Genomic DNA, 15269 nt, shown 5'->3' with positions numbered 1-15269 from the left:
AAATAAATTATACCAAAATCAGTGGAAAATATAACCAAGGACTAGGGGTATATTTTAGCAATAGAGTGCTTGCTTAATATGAACAAGGCCTCGGATTTGATGCCCAGTACTATCAAAAAAAAAAGGGAAAAGAAAATTGTAACAACAAAATTCAAGCAAAACTTATGGTCTGATCTTTAGAAATGAAGAGTGTGGTTATCCCAAAGGTAAAGAATCACTGGGCTCATGATCATCATGACTACAGTGGCACGAACAGAGATTATTCATGGGATCGGCAATGCGTACTTCCAATCACCTAGGCTGATTTGGTTATAGCAACTGCTCAGTCTCCAATTGCCAACAAGAGAGAGTAACAAATGGACACCAATGTAGCACCATCCCCTCAGGTAATTAGCCATTTTATTATATTGAAAATCTTTCATCATAAGGGGCAGAATTTTATCTTATTAAAGCATTTACTCGGATTCAGATTTGCCATAGCTGCGTAGCCTTCTGCCAAAATTATCATATGTGGATTTACTCAATGCCTATCTACTGTCATGATATTCTGCACAACATGGTATTCTGATCTAGGAATTCAAGCCATATCAAATGAAGTGTGGCATTCATGTTCATGAAATTTACTGCTTCTACACTACTATCCTATAGCAGCTAATATATCAGCTGAATATCTTTTTGAAGGCTTAGTTATAGCAACAATTCCTTGTAGAACTGGACAAGGTTCTTTAAGAGGCTGTATATGCAATAAAGCAACTTCTAATAGATAATACTGTGTCCTTCAAACCAGGGCTCAGGGGATTAGGAATGGATTGATAAAAGCAGGAGTGGTACCACTCACTGTTTTTCCTACTGACTTACCTTATCGTGTTTTCTGTCCCCAAAACTTTATGCTTTCCTGACTTGGAGATTTTAGTTCCAAAGAGAAGAATACTTCCACTAGGAGATGTAGAAATGATCCCACTGAACTAAAGATAAATTGTTGCCTGGTCACTTTGGGCTCCTCATGTCTCTGAATTCACAGGTAAAGTGGAGACTTATTATATTGGCTGGATGATTGATTCTGACTACTAAGGGAAAATTGGACTGATCTACAATTCAGGTAAAATTATCTTTAAATTACAGGAGATCTCTTAGGTTATCTCTTACTATTATCATGCTATGTGATTAAAGTCAATAGCAAACTATAATAACCCAATTCAGACAAAACTTCTTATGGTTCACCCTTCAGGAATGAAGGCTTTGGTTATCTACTAGGTAAAAGAACCACATATACATATATTTATTCCTGTGCATATATACAAATTGTGTGTGTGTGTGTATGTGTGTGTGTGTGTGTGTGTATGTGTGTGTGTGACCTATTGATCTCTAGGGCTATAGGTAGAGATGCATAGATATCTCTCTCTATGTTGTTCTCTCTCTCTCTCTCTCTCTCTCTCTCTCTCTTTCTCTCTCTCTCTCTCTCTCAGTTTCTCATCTGTTAGTCTGTTTTTCTGGATAACACTGACTTTGTAGAGCTAGACAAAGTCTCTAAGTCAATAAGATTTGCAAGTCCTGGAAATCCTTATGCATAATTAGTGCTTCAAAGACCCTGTGGTCAAATGTTTCACTAGTCAATCTAAATAGGAATTGGTAAATAATAAATTAAGTAGCATTAGTAAATGTAAAAAACAATGAAGTACTTAGAATCATTAAGAGATAAAGAATAACAAGACTTTTGACCAAATGAATATGACTCTTATATGAGAGGAAGGAGTTACCAATGATACATAGGTACTTAGTTTGAGTAAGGCCCATAATCAGATGATAAAAAAATATAAAAAATAAAAACATACATCAAAAAGAAAATGTATAGGCAGAGATAGAAAGCACATCAAGAGAGAATGTACCTGATTTTGAGCCAAGCAAAGAGAAAGTGTGCTTGAAGAAGTAAAGAGGAAAATACTTTTGTTTTTAATAGAAAAAAAGGTGAGAAATTAGTTTTAATTACAAAGTATCATTTTATGGTAAGTATTACTCTACACCATAAACTAAGTCATGGCAATTGGCCAACATTTCTTATTGTGCCTGCATACTGTTAAGTGATGTCATCTTTCTTGGTTATAAATATAATTCTTAAAGAGAAACTCCACTGTTATTGTAAATATTGTGTGCCTTTGACATATGTAACTAAACCCTCTGGGTATGGGTTGACATGCCATAGAGAAGAAAACATCTATCCCTGAGAAAGCCATGAGTGACAAATTGATGGACATTTAGTTTTATATTTATTTATGCTATTTGTGGACATATTTTACAACATTCACAGAGTAGAACTTAACTGATATATAGCTTCTTTCTTTAAAAACTTTATTTTTTAAAGAATTTCTTTCTTTAATACACAAAAGAGCTATACATATTTAATGTATACAACTTGGTAAGTTTGGAAATAAGTATCCATCAATGAAAGCATCTTAACTTGATATAACTGATAGTTTTACATGATATTCTATTTATGAAAGCCATGGGAACCATTCCATTTGGTCATATTTGAGTTCACTTCATGGATGAGGATAAAATTATAATTTTATTTTATTTTTTAAATTTTTTTATTGGAGAATTATATTCATACATCATATTGGGGTAAAAAACTTGTGTGGACATACATGAACACATCAATCATTTAACCCCTACCCAAAATTGAAGCAATTACATTTTTCTATCTGAAGATAGCTTCATAAACAGAAGAAATATTATCCTTTCTCAAATGGTGTCAGCCATATATCATGTCAAAATGTATCATCATGTTATAGTATCTATAGATATATGTATATAAAACCATAGCTATAGACATATCTATAGTTATGAGAATAACTATATATGGAGAAAAGTATATATAGAATTCATATATATATATATATATATGGAGAATATAAGAGAATACATATACATATATGCATAAATACACACACACACACATATATATACAAACACACAAAAAAGTTTGAGTGAAAAAAAATAAAAGGGATATGGAAACTACAGTTAACTCATTATTTTTGTTATTATTATTATTATTATTATTATTATTATTATTTTGGTGGTACTGGGGATGGAACCTTTCTACCTCCAGGCTACACTCCCAGACCTATTTTATATTTTATTTGAAAACAGGATCTCTTAACACAGGGAGGCTAGCTTTGAACCTGCACGATCCTCCTGTCTCTGCCTCCTGAGCGCCAGGATTACATGCGTGCGCCACCATGCCCGGCTTAACTCAATTTAAAAAAAAAAAATCTAAAAGTGTTCAAAAAAAGTATGCTAAGGAAAAATAAAATTAAAACACACAAAACCAATTTCAATCTTCATAAAAAATTAGGAGTCATATAAGCATTATTCCTTATGTGTGCCATAGTAAAATAATATTTTATTAAATTTCATCTAATGTATTAATTTCAGAATCATAAACACTTAGAAATATGTATATATTTATATATACTGTATATATATGCACACACACATATATATATACATATACATATATATACTGTAGCTGATTTGTGTAATAAAATATCACAATTAACTTTTTCTTAGTTGACTGTTTTTTCAGTAATAATATAATGCAGCTATTTCTATATAAATCAGTGACTGGAAGATAAAATTTTGATTGAAGAGAAGTTACCCTTGACAATATTCACTTTCCAACACACTAATGTAGTAAATTCCCCTTTTTATTTGATCTCTGTTATGGATGACATTAGAAAACAAACCCATTTCTGCAGTAACGAGGGCAAAAAATAAATAAATAAACAAAATATATTTATCTAGGAAAAAAAACAAAATATAAACTCAAACTCTCAGTGTTTATGCATTAATACCACACCATAAGAATGAACTAACAGTATATATAGAGTATATTTATCTTCTGATACTTCTTGCTGCAGAAGAATATAATATCAGAGAAGAGTAAAGAATCAAAGAAACTACATAACAGTGCTAATGGCTTCTTCTGTGACCTTGGGCAAGTCACTTAACCTCCTGGTGACTCAGCTTTTCCATCTGTAAAACTGAATGGTAATTGCCTCATTTATTCTGCACTCAATAGGTTGCCATTTGTATAAGCCTTGTTCAGCATCAAGGACATTTCTTCAAGGCTTCCTTCTTTTCATAACCTGATGTCTATTTTTCACAATTTAAATGATGATTAATGCGATTACTATAACAAAATGGAGGGAAAAGCATAAGTTATCCACTTCTGCTCTATAATAGCTGAAAGCTAAGTCATAGCAGTATGCACTCACTGCATAGATTTCCCATTGTGTAAAAGATTGCAGATGAAAGGAAAGAGCCAAAGAACAAGAAACAACATTTAATCAGATATCACCTACCATTTATGTCTTGGTAGTTTCTGAATTTTAAATCAGCTCCTAAAACATTTGCAAACTCTTCTGAAATTAGAATCAAAGCCATCAATAAAGATGAAGATATTAACTGTTGTGTGAATCCGTTTTACTGAAACTTTTCTCTGTATGTACTCATGAGGTTAACTATTTACCTCACTCTGATCTTTTGGAAAAATGCAAACAGATGTTCCACTGTTCTCCCATGTATACCATCAGATCTGACTAAAGATGGTAAAATTCCAGTTGGTAAATCTGCCCTGGCTTGCATTATATCCTCCGAATAACTTTGAGTCTCTGGTTTCTTGACACCACTTTTATCATTCAGTAAACACATTGATTACTTGACAAAGAAGATTTCAGCTAAATTGAACATTTTTAAGATTGATTTAGCCACTGTCTCACTATTTGAAGAACTAATACAATTTTAAGCACATTTATTTTCTCACATCCAGTATATCAGCCTAAAAATGCACTTTAAAGCCAGAGCATAAAATTTTTCAATGATTCTTACAACACTGTTACCTACAATTATATTACAATTAACATACATGATCTCTCACCCTAGAAATGAGTATAAGAGTTACACAATGAAAAATTATGCCTGATAATTATGATTACTGATTTGTGTACCCAAATGACATATTGAAGTATTTTAGCTTGAAAATAATTTAGAGGAAGACATTGAATAAAGTTGATGTTTCAAGTCACAGGGGTATTAGCATTTCCCAAATCACCTATAAATTATGAAATACTTGTTTGGTTAATGAAATGCCATCATGCTGTGATGGTGTGGTTTGGAGAGGATGGACAGAAAACCAGCATAATCTAGAACTGACAGAAGCATCTGTGTGGGTATGGAAGATACGGGGCAGTTGGATTTTTTACATGGAAGAACCAGGACCCAGAGGAAGAATTATAATCAAAGAACCAAAGGCAATATGAAGACTATGGTTATCGAAGTAGTAATTTATCTATAGGTAAAGAACTATTTAGCTAATCCTAGCCATTATGAATAAATTATGCAATCAAATGGAATCATTTGAGCTGGGTGATGCACTCCTGTACTTAGGAGGTTCAGACAGGAGGATCACAAATTCTAGGACAGGCTCAGCATCTTAGCAAGACCCTGTTTCAAAAACAAAGCAAAGCAAAACCAAACCAAACAAAACAGGGCTAGGAATGTAGCTCAGAAGTATAACACCCCTGAGTTCAAGCTCTATCACCACAAAAATAGATAAATTTATAGTTAAATAATTAAAATGGAATCATTTGAATTTTAGTCAATTGTATAGAGAAAATAATCATAATAATTAAATCAGGGTTTGATCTTAAATGAAGACAGAGGTGGAAGAATTCCATGGAAGTAAGAGTGTTTTCCAAGAACAGAGAGAGTTATCTGTGAAGAATTTCTTATAGCAAGTATAATGGCAACATGTACATACAATTTTTTTTTTTTGGTGGTACTTGGGTTCCTGGAAGCTCTTCTACCTCCGGGCTACACTCCCAGACCTATTTTTAAATTTTTATTTGGAAACAGGGTCTCCTAAGCCAGCGTGCGCGGCTGGCTTGGAACCTGCGCTATTCTCCTGTCTCTGCCTCCCAAGAGTGGGATTACAAGCGTGTGCCACCACGCCCAGCTCCATGTACATACATTTTAAAACTAGTTAGTTCACCGTTAATTTCAGGAGAAGCTAAATTTGGTTCAGTAGAATAACTACTCAGAATTCCAATGGGAGAAAGATGGCACATTTCAATTAGTATGTCAATAAGGGGTTAATAAAGGGATTGTTCACACACACACACACACACACACACACACACACACAAATACAATATGTGTGAAGGGTAATGGAATCATGATAGGTAGCAAAATAACCCAGGATTAGTAAAAGAGAAGTTGCAGCTACTTTCTCATTGCAGTACTGACAAGGAGAGGGAGTAGGAGAATATGAGAATTACCTCTGTAGGAACAAAGGCACAGTGGAGTAATGCCTTGGATTCTAGAGAGACAGCTAGCCCCAGTTCCTCCCATGGAAAAAGAACCATGGATATATAAAACACAACTTCATTCCCCAATAGTTTTATTCCAGGGTTCTCTATTGAACCAAATCAACTGGAAGGTAGAGAGAAAAAATAGACTATTCAATGTAATCATCTGGAAAACATTGGACAAATTCTTCTTTATGGACAGCCTACCAAGTACTTGACCAGCACTACTCGACACTGTTGTCAGAAATAGGAAAAGTTTCAGAAATTGTCACAGCTAAGGAAATATGACAAAGTAAACCATTTTATTACATATGAATCCTAGGAACAGAAAATTGGTGTTAGGTAAAAGGAAATGTTTGCATAAAGTATGGGTATTAGCTACAATAATGTATAAGAAGCATTTATTAATTTTAAAATGTTTACCATATTAATGAGAGATGTTAATATTATGGAAATATGAGTGATTATATAAGATATTTCTGTACTGTCTTTGTAATTTTCTAAGATTGCTGTAAAACAGAAATTATATTAAGTTTTGTTTTGTGTTTTTATGTTATTGTCACCTAGGTCTCAGTGAAATATTCTTCCAATTTGACTTTTAAGTATTAAACAATTTTCAAAAATAAGTTGTGGCTCAAAATTTTAATGGCTTTCAGATCAAGTGGCTCAAATATTTTTATCTTATTTCCTTCACCCAATAAAGTACCAGACACAAAATCCCAAATTTTAAAAGCATTGTTCACATGTAGAAATGTGGGGATGGACAGCTTGAACAAATATCATTTTGCAAAGATAAACAACATTCTTCACATTCAAAAATGAAGTGTGTTAGTCAGCTTTCTGTCACTGTGATAAATATCTGAGGTTGAAAGGAGAAAAGCTTCATTTTCAATCAGTTTCAGGGGTGGCCTTCAGCCCATGGTCATTTGGCTCAGTTGCCTTAGGCCTGCAGTGGCTCAGTACATCATGGTGAGGGAGGCCAGTTCACCTCATCACAGCCAGGAAGCAGAGAGAAAGAGAGGAAAGAAAAGGCCAGGGTCCTAAAATCCCCTTTGAGGGGATGCTCTCAAGAACCTATGACCTTCCATTCAACCCTGGCTTCTAATGGTCCCACCATCTCCTGTTAATGCCACAAGCTGTGTACCAACCCACACATGAGCCTTTGGAGGACCCTCAAGATCTAAACTGTAGCAAAAGGACTATAGCAGTAAATAATTCATATATTAATTTAATAGTAATTGTAAGAAAAATATATTTACAGTCATGACTGTCCAAAAAAAAGTGTACATATGTATCATTTGTGAAAAACAAGCAAAGAAACCAGTTTTATCAGTATATGCAAATATTAAGACTTAGCCACACTATACAATTCTCACTTAATTTGCATTGGCAGGGGTGTATCATTGTACATTTATAGTTTTGTTAATTCAACATCTAACTGCACTTTGCAGGTTAGTTCTATTGAATTTGACAGACATCAGGTAAATCAAACTGCACTACAAAGCTTAAATAAACACTTTACTGTGTTAAAAAATAATGACTATGACAATTATTCCAATAATACAATGTAAACTGAGTTGCTGATGTCTCTGAATCTTAATCATAAGAGCTAAGGAAAGAAATTATGTCAAAAGGACAATAAATTTTAACACATTAAACCTCAAAACATCCTATCACCCCTGAATTTTGTTGTGACACTGGTTGATAATATGTTACCTATTTATTTTATTGTGACACTGATTGTTAAAGTGCTCTTGCTGGTATGTGACACTGAATTGTTTAACAAGTATCTTGGGAATGGGAGGGTGGTCCTCAGTATTCACACACAGCCTTTGCTGCCACGTATATAGTAGTTCTCCTTCCTGAGCCTCCCTGAGTGACCTCACATTACCTAAATTGCATGTCAAGTGTGTCAACATGTTCTAACTGCCAGTGACATTGTCATCTGGATTCATGAAAGACAAAACAACCTGAGAGGAACTGTGAACAAAATGTGAAGGAGCAGGTGGAATGCAGAAGGTTTGCCTTTCATTTGGGGATTTAATATATTGTGTTATTTCCATGCTTTAGCACATTGGAATGACTGTCATAAGCTTTTTACAAACATGGGACTAGAGGCAGTCATTCATTTGTATTCATTCATATCCCTACATATGTCGGAAGAGCAATGCAATTAAAGTTGTGGTTGGAAACTTGCAGGCCTTAGCTTTTTAATCCTGTTTCATAACAGGTACCTACTTCTTACTGGCAACTAACTAAAATTTTAGTGTTATCACACACACACACACACACACACACACATACACACAAATATATATATATATATACACATCAAATATGTATAAACACCACACATTTTTTCTTTATATATTTATTTTTATGTTATTTTATATATTTATTTTATATATATACATTTTTTTGGTGCACTGTAGTCTTACATCACAATGGAATACAAGACCTGTGAGGATATATACAAGCACACATCATCCAATTAGCCTTTGTCCAATCCCCATCCCATTCCCTCCCCTTCCCTCGGTCCCATGCTTGATTGGTGATTAACTTTGATACATTTGTTACATACATCATGAGTTTTAAAGAGATTCCATCCTCCCCCATCCCCTCTGATTGGTCACCTTAATTGCTCCTTAATAGGGCCCTTTCTTAAACTAGAACTCCTTCCATTACCTATTTCTTCCTAGTTTTTGCATGTTAAGGAAAGCATCTGGTTTTTTATTTTCTGTGATATTTCTCTGTGTATGCCACATTGCAAGTTCAGATTCTACTCTTGATGGCCCTGGCATCAGCCTCACCCCTCAGCAGGTTCTGATCCCAGCCTCAGAGGCCCAGCACAAGCCTTGCCTCACAGTAGGCTCTGATCCCAGCCTCCTTGGCCCCGGCATTGGCCTCACCCCTCAGCAGGCTCTGATCCCAGCCTCGAAGGCCCCAGCGCTGGCCTAGCCTCATGGCAGGCTCCGATCCCAGCCTCACTGGTTCCACCACTGGCCTAACCCCACTACAGACTCTGATCCCGGCCTCAGAGGCCCCAGCACCGGCCTTGCCTCACGGCAGTCTCCGATCCCAACCTTGCTATCCCCAGCACCTGCCTAAATCCTCAGCAGGCTCCAATCCTGGCCTCGGAGGCCCTAGCACCAGCCTTGCCTCAAGGCATTTTTCCTTTATTTAAAAAATACTCTATCTCTAGAAACAAATGAGTGTAGTCATGTTATATAACCATAAGAAATAAATATTTTTACCCTAATGTTTTCCTATCATGTGGATATTTCTTTATAAAACTGGTTAATGATCTTATCTATATTAGATTTTATTCTGTAGTTTCTGAAATATGATTATTGAAGAAATTTTTGTTTTAGCCATTGTTTAAGACCCAGTAGAAGCTGTTCATGGTGGTGCACAACTTTAATTTCAATACTTGGGATGCTGAGAAAGAAATATTACAGGTTCCAGGCCAGCCTCAGCAACTTAAGTGAGACTCTCAGAAACCTAGTCAGACCCTGTTTCAAAGTAAAAAATAAAATAAAATAAAATAAAATAAAATAAAATAGAATAAAGTGGTGGTGTATCTCAAAGCCAGAATGTCCTTGGGTTCAATTTTTAGTACTCTCCTCCTACACACATACACACAAAACAAAAAACAAAAAAAGCAAGGAAGTCTATAGTCACTTCCGTTTTCTTCTTTGGATTTTATCAGATTATAATAATGTTTCACTTAAAATTTATTTAGCATTTCTGGTCTGTGTCATAAATGTTTCATTATTTATATTTTCCATTAGGTTATATGCTCTCTAAAAAAGAAATATGAATAATAAGACAAAAATTGAATTAACAAGCGAATATGGCAATCAACATTGGTCACGTATCATTCATCCCTTCCCTAGTCACAGAAGGGCAAATTTTAACCTGAACATGCTCATGTCTAGATTTTTTTTTATTCTAATTTATTTTTTAAATTTTATTTATATGTGGAAAATATTAAAAATAGTATATATTTAGACTGTGCTTGGTACCTTCTCCCCGACCCCGTTCCCTCCACCCCCACCCAACAATGAGTGTCCAGGTGAACCATGCTATAGTCATACTTTTACACATAATTAATCAACCTCATTGACATTAATCAACCTCAGTCTTCTTCCTCTCTTATCCTTCCATTCTAGCTTTGCTGAGATTTTCCCTCCATTATCTGGGGTCCCTCTGGTATCCCCAATGGTCCCCAGTTTGGGCATATTAGGGAAAACATATGTCCCTTCTGTTTCTGTTCTTGGCTAATCTCACTTAACATAATCTTTCCATCTTCTTATGAATGGCATGATTTTGTTCTTCTTTATAGCTGAGTAGAATTCCACTTTGTGTATTTCCCATAATTTTGCATACCATTCATCTGTTGATGGAGACCTAGGTTAGTTCCATATTTTGACCTGGGTATTTTTCCAAAGGAGTTGTCAAGATTTTTAAAAGACAACAATTTTCAACATCTATGATCTCTGTGTGATTTTGCGTTAATATTTCAAAAATGAAATGTCAAAAAATGTGATGTGAGAGACATTTAGGCAATCTCTACAATAAAAATTAGTCATCTACTTTTTTTCCTAGGAGTCTGTGATGGTGGCTGCAGTTCTCCAAGTCATTTTGTGTGAAGGTACACTTGAGTACCCTAGACCAAGGAGAGAGGAGCTAGAGTCCTTGCTGATGTCAGTAAGCTTTCAAAATGTCCAAACTAGAAAAAAGCTGAGAACTTCCGGGAAGATGGCGAACGAGAAAAGCGGGGCTTAAGAGCCCCGCTAACAACCAATCTCCATTACCACAAAATCAGCGCCTTTCATAGCCAGAAAACACCATCACCAGAGAAACAAAAAAATCACCAGGCTCCAGAGAGAAAGCGGACTGAGAACAGAGCCACAGACGCGGCAGCAGCGCTTTACTGCCGGAGGCAGCGGGGAGTTCATCGGACAGCTACAGCAAGCCGAGGTGAGCCGCTGTGGAACAGCAAGGCGGGATTTCTCGGCACAGAGAGCATCTAAAGCTCCCAGTGGCTGAGCTCAGCACACGCTGCAGGGATTCAGAGTGGAAATCAAAACCAAGAAGGAAAACACCAGCCCCACGGCCGAGGGTGTAGCAGCAGCGCCATATTGCCACCCGCGGCAGCAGCAGTGAATTCAGCGAAGCCAGTACAGCTACATCTGCGTACTCAAGAACAGTGAGTCAAATTGCGGGCCACAGAGGAGAAATCCCAGTACTGTACTCCCTGGGACTTGACCCAGTGGAGGAGGGGTGGTGGCAGAGATATCACACCATAGGAGAACGTGCAACCTGGCACCCCCCACAGTCTAAAGCAGCCTCTGTCGACTCTCTGGGTCGGAGACTCTGTGATACAATCCAGTAAAGGAGTAGTGGGGTCTGATATACTAATGACTCGAGATCCAGAACACCTTAAGTGAAGTCATAGTGACCCAAGGGAAGAACCCAGAGAAGGCACAAACATCCGAAATCATGGGAAAGAGGAATAATACTGGAGCAATGAATGCCCACAACCCCACAACATCAGAACTCGATAAAACAGAAAATCAGAGATTTCTAGAAGAGCAAATCAGGAAAATAACTGTAGAAATAATAGAGGTGCTTCAAAAAGAACTCAGAGAGAGCCAAAAGGAGATAAAGGATGCAATTAATGAAGTAAAGGCCTCAATTCAAAGCACAAACAACTGATTAGAACACATGGAGAACAGAATCTCACTCTTAGAAGATGATCATTCCAAAAATGAACGCATAGTTTCTAATCTAGAAAAAAAATATCCGACAGCAGGAATCTGATATTGAAGAAATATGGGCCCATTTTAAGAGAGCTACCTAAGAATAATTGGAATAGAGGAGGGAAAAGAAAGTGAAACCAAAGGGATCAACAATCTCTTCAAGGAAGTAATAGCAGAAAATTTTCCAGACATAGAGCAAGAGGTTGATACACAGGTCCAGGAAACTTATAGAACTCCCTTTAGACAGGATCGGAGAAGAGGATCCCCACGCCACATAATTGTCAAAATGACCAATGTGGAAGCCAAGCAGAGAATCTTAAAAGCAACAAAAGCAAAGGGCCAAGTGACATTCAGAGGCAAACCAATTAGAATCACTCCAGACTTCCCAAACCAAGTCATGAGAGCCAGAAGGGCTTGGAGTAACATATTCCCAATTTTGAAAGAAAACAACTTCCAGCCAAAAATTTCCTACCCAGCAAAACTTTCTATCAAATTAGATGGAGAAATAAGAAGCTTCCATGACAAACAGAAACTGAAGGAATTTATGTCTTCAAAACCAGCACTAGAGAAAATACTCAAAGAGATTAACTACAAAGAAGATATAGGTAACACTCACCAGAACTAGAGAAACAAGATTTTCCATCCAACAGACAACTAAGATTGGTTATCTGTGGAGATTCATTATTTATGTTAGTCTTTTACCTATCTCTAAAGGGTATTTTTTGCCTTTATTGTTGTTAATTTTTAGGATTTCTAGTTGGAATATTAATATACCTTCAGATATAGCATTTGTGAAATATTTTATCCCATTCTATTAGTAACTGTTAACTTTGTTTACATTGTCTTTGGATATACAACATTTTTTAGGGAGTTTGTATACTCTTCTGTTGCCTGTGCCATTGAAATCATATCCAAGAAATCACTGCCAATTTCAATGTTGTGAGGTTTTATGACCCAGATTTTCTCCTAAAAGTTTATAGTCTTAAGATTTATATTTAGGTCTTTTATCTATTTTGAGTTAATATTTGTATATGGGATTAGGTAAGGGTCCAATTTTATTCTTTTCCATGTAATTATTATTTTTCAACAATATTTAGTTAAAAGATTATTATTTCCACTACCAAATGTTCGTGGAAACCTTGTCAAAAATAACTTGACCATATAGGGAAGAATTTAGCTCTAGGCTTTTATTTAACTCCAATTGTTTATATATCTGCCTTTAGAATAGTACTACACTGTTTCAATTATTGTAGCTTTATATGGTTTGAAATCAGAAAATATATATCTTCTAGCTTTGTTCTTTTTCAAGATCGTTTTGGGTATCTAGAGTCCATATTCCATATTAGGATAGATTTTTTTTCTGAAAAATAAATATATAAATATATGATAGTTTCACCTAAAAAATAGAAAAAAAATTATTCTCTGGTAAGAAAGAAAGTAAAAAGAAATATTGAAATGTTATCTTTAAGTCATCAAAAGCTTGGTATCAGACAAATGAAACTGTTATGTGAGATTATCATTTTTAATTTTGGATAAATTGCTATAATACTAGATGTCAACCACTAAGCCAAGCATGGGAGGGAGGGATGGGGAGAGAATGGGGTGGGGATCAGGTGGGGGCTGACTGGGCGATGTGTGCATGTATGTCTACAAAATTTTGTATCCCACTATGATGTATGAATACAGTGCACCAATAAAAAAAAAGGAAAAAAATCATACAAATAAAATAATGACTGAAAAGAAAGGCACATTAAAAAAAAATGTCCAAGCTACCTTACTCAAAATCTGTTATTTTGTGATAATCTCATATCTTGTTTTAATTACACTTGTTGTGTGTATGTATTTGTATGTTTTCTTATATGGAATAAAAAAAGAAGATCCATTTGTCATATGACCATCACAAATTGAAGAGTCAGAAATTTTTTTCTGTTAAAATTAAATTTTTAAATTATTTAAAACTCATATTTGCAGTCTATTTTTTAATACTTAGCTAAAGTTATCCTTAAAAGAGAGTAGCCAACCTATATGATATATTATACAGGTGTAGTCTAATCAATTATACCAAATATTACACACAATTTGTTTCTAATATATCATTTCCTGAATATGTAATTAGAGTGATCATACACAAAATTTTATCTCTTAGTTTTCTGTGTGCAGTTACTGGTGCTGGCCCTGTGTTTCACTTACTGTTGCTGGCCCTGCCTCAGGGTTTGTCTTAATCCTGGCTGCTGCCAGGCCCTTTTCAATCATAGCCACCACCACTGCACCCTTGTTAATGGTGTCTAGCTTGGGCTTACGTGGCCCCAACCGCATTTCTTTCTTTGGTCCTTTGCAAAACATTTACTCTCCCTTCAGCCATTTTACTTTCTTTCACAGCACTCTCTGGGCCCAGCTTTACACATGACTTTCTGGCCAAACTACAAATCTATAAAGTCTCTCTGCTTTGCTCTGCTTGTTTTTATCAGTCCTTAAGGAACAAATATACTGTTCATATGTAAAAACTTTCAGCAAAACAACAATAAAAGAAACAACACATTACAGATTATAAGTCCAGTATTGACCTGACAGCATGATAGACCAAGTACAATATGACATCACATTCAATATAATTTTATCATAATAAAAATAAAGACCAAAACACTCACAAGTATGGGTATATAAATCCTTATCAAAATTTTATTCAACTGAACCTTACAACATAATATATAAGGAGAATGCACTGTGACAACCACAGTTCATTACAGAAATTTAAGTTTGACTTATCATTCAAAAATCAATTTATGCAACTTTCTATTTAAACAGAATAAAAGAAGATAGAATTATAATCTTATTAGATTCACAACACTTGACTAAAAGCATTTATGGTAAAATATCATAAGAAATTTCTGGTGAAGAAAATTTTCTTAAATTTAAAGATTATTTATGAAAAAACCTATTGGTACTACCAACCTAATAATACAAGGCTGAGTTCTTTCTAAAATTAAGGATAAGCAAAGATATCTTGCTACTGATACCTCTACACTATCTAGACATAGTTCTACTTTAAACTGGAGGTCTTATCAAGTGTAACATAAAAAAATTATTTTAGAAAGCCATTAGGTGATTGTAAATTTGGAATTAGCCAAAAAAACACTTT

This window comes from Muscardinus avellanarius (genome assembly GCF_963383645.1).
Source record: "Muscardinus avellanarius genome assembly, chromosome: 1".
Classification (NCBI taxonomy): domain Eukaryota; kingdom Metazoa; phylum Chordata; class Mammalia; order Rodentia; family Gliridae; genus Muscardinus; species Muscardinus avellanarius.
This window is presented reverse-complemented; position numbering follows the sequence as displayed.